Source organism: Octopus bimaculoides, chromosome 5, assembly GCF_001194135.2.
Source record: "Octopus bimaculoides isolate UCB-OBI-ISO-001 chromosome 5, ASM119413v2, whole genome shotgun sequence".
Taxonomy (NCBI): Eukaryota; Metazoa; Mollusca; class Cephalopoda; order Octopoda; family Octopodidae; genus Octopus; species Octopus bimaculoides.
In genome coordinates, this window is record NC_068985.1 from 24626546 (window position 1) to 24629626 (window position 3081).

Here is a 3081-nt window from a genome sequence, read left to right on the forward strand (position 1 = left end):
ACATAAAGCAAAGGGCATCTGAAATTGAAGAACATGTGGAAACTGTAAAAATATTCCGAGAAAATAACCGTCGAAGCAGACTTAAAGCTACTGATGTAGAATAGTGAATACACACTGAAGATCTGTGTTTGTTCACCACCACCACCACCACCACTTGACAACTAGTGTTGGTTTGTTTATGTCTTCGTAACTTAGCGGTTCGGAAAAAATAGACTGATGGAATAAGTATCAGGCTTAAGAAAACATAAATACTGGGATGAATTCATTCGACTAAAAGTTCTTCGAGGCGGTGCCCCTGCATGGCCGCAGTCTAATAAGTGAAACAGATAAGAGATAATACAAAAACAAATATTCGAAATTTTTTATACAATTCCTAGCAATATTTAACTATAAAATACAGTATGATTTTTTTGTATATATACATCAAATGACTATTGAGGTCCAGTAGAGTAAAACTGGAATCAAAGGGGTCTATAGGCAAAATTTGGCTGAAAACTACTGGTCTAACTAAACAGTTGTGCATGATTTATAAGCCTATTTGCGCCTTCGTATGCACCAAGCGTCTAACTCAGAGGTTCTCAACCATTTTTTACTTATGGACCCCTTTCATTCCTATTTTACTCAGGTGGATCCTTATCGCCAATTGATGATTAAAAAATCCTGTTTATATTTTTGAAATTAAATTTTAAGAATTGATTACAAAAGAACATTTTAATACTTTGCACATTGTAGAAGCATAAATCACATTCTTGAAACAATAAACAAAAAACACCTACTAGTATCCTTCGATGTAGTCAACCTCTATTCCAATATCCCCCACAACCTAGGAATAGAGGCAATTCAATTCTGGCTAGAGAATTGCGCCAACGAATTCCCACATTGCATCAAAAAAGAATTCGTGAGAGAAGGGCTAAAATTTATCTTGGAGAATAACTACTTCGTCTTCAAAGACAACTTCTATCGACAAAAATCGGGGACTGCTATGGGTACGAGAATGCCCCCCACTCCTTTGCTAACCTAGTCATAAGATATCTAGAAATTAGTCTTTATCGTAAGGTTCTAGAAAAATACGGCAGCCCATTCTCCCTCTACATAGAAAATAACTGGAAGAGATACCTGGATGACTGTTTCATTCTTTGACATGAAAGTATAGAGAGACTTAAATAATTTCAAGCACTTATAAATGGACTTGACGTAAACATTCAATTCACGATGGAATATAGCCATCAACAATTTCCCTTCCTCGACATCCTCATTAAGAAATCGGTGGCGAGGCAAGCGAGCATTAATGTTCACGTGACATCGTCACTTGTTTTATTCGTCTCTCAATCGAGTTCATATGATTTTCTAGCATCACCAACCAACATATCGAATGTTCGTATTCTTTCACCGACTGGTACAATAATTCTAGATGTAAATAGACAGCAATGAACTATACTTCATTACCATTGATAGTGAAAATACTGTATAATTTAATATTTCATTAGCTTGCAATATTAGTTTCACATTTTGACACAAAGCTAACAATTAGCTTATGCTGAATTTGATCAAACGTTACCATTTATAGAACATAGAGAGGAGAATGAGCTCCATCAGGCTGACTTGCTCTTCACTTCAATGGTACTTGAAAAATGCTATGGACTGTGGATGTTATCAATATCCTCGTTTAATATTTTCATTCTATATCCTTCTCTTCCAACGCCTCCTAATTTTCCTTCATATCTGATATTACTTTATTATGCCCCAATCTTTCCAACGTCTCTCACTCCCTTTACAAATTATTGCTGCATATGCGTATGCGCGTGAGTGTATGTGTGTATACACAGCACACACACATATATATATACACATATGTATATATGTATATGTGTGTGTATGTACACATTATGCAGTTTTCAAGCAAAGATGAAAGACAGTGAAAGACAAATGGCTACTTTTTAATATCCCTAGAGATATTTAATAATTGTTTAATAATATTATATAATGCTTGGCACAAAATTAAATCTCATTTTAATTTCCCTTCTCCTTCTTTTTGAATAGTAGTTGGTGATGATTCATTATCTTATTAACAATGTGATCATATCATGAGTTCTGTAGCGTGGGACACAGTTTCGAGTCCCGGTTTTCATTTCTATTCAGAATCTAAATGCTTTTAGAAAACGAATGAATGCCCGAGATTTAGATTTCGTTCTTCATTATTTAAGAAAAATAAGGCTCGGACACCTAATCGAAATAAATCGATGTTCTTATTGACATTTGTTTATGTTAGGCACAGACATGGCTGTGCGGTTAAGAAGCTCGCTTTGCGACTACGAGACTTAAGGTTCAGTCCCACTGCGTGACAACTTGGATAGGTGTCCTCTGCAATAACCACGGAGCGACCAATGACTTATGAGTGAAGTTGGTAGACGGAAACTGTGTATGTCTGTGTATCTGTGTGTACATACATCCATATACACACACGAACACATATACACACACAAAAATATGTATTTATTTATTTATTTATACAGGGTTGGCCAAAGGTCACCTGACAGTGAATCAAAACCCATTTCATTCCTAGATTAAAACAAAAAAATATTTAATATGAGACTTCGCTAATAAATAGACAAATGTTGAAAGAAAAATCGGTGATTTTAGCTCACAACATTCAATTATTAAACATACATAATTGGAGTGAATAAATAAAACTGAATGTTAATTATTTATGGAATATTGAATTACTATCAGATGACTTTTCGCCAACCCCGTATATATACATATGTATGTCATTATTCAATTTATTTCATGATTTCTTGCCAATAGAGAAAGAACCGGTTTCTAACCTGTGTAAGCATGTATGTATGTATGTATGTATGTATGTGTGTGTATGTATGTATGTGTGTGTGCGTGTGTGTGTGTGTTCGTGTATGTGTATGTGTGTGTGTGTGTGTTTTGAGTGTGGGTGTGTGGGGTGTGGGTGGGTGTGGGTGTGTGTGTAGGCGCAGGCGTGGCTGTGTGGTAAGTAGCTAGCTTACTAACCACATGGTTCCGGGTTCAGTCCCACTGCGTGACAACTTGCGCCTCGGGCCGACCAAAGCC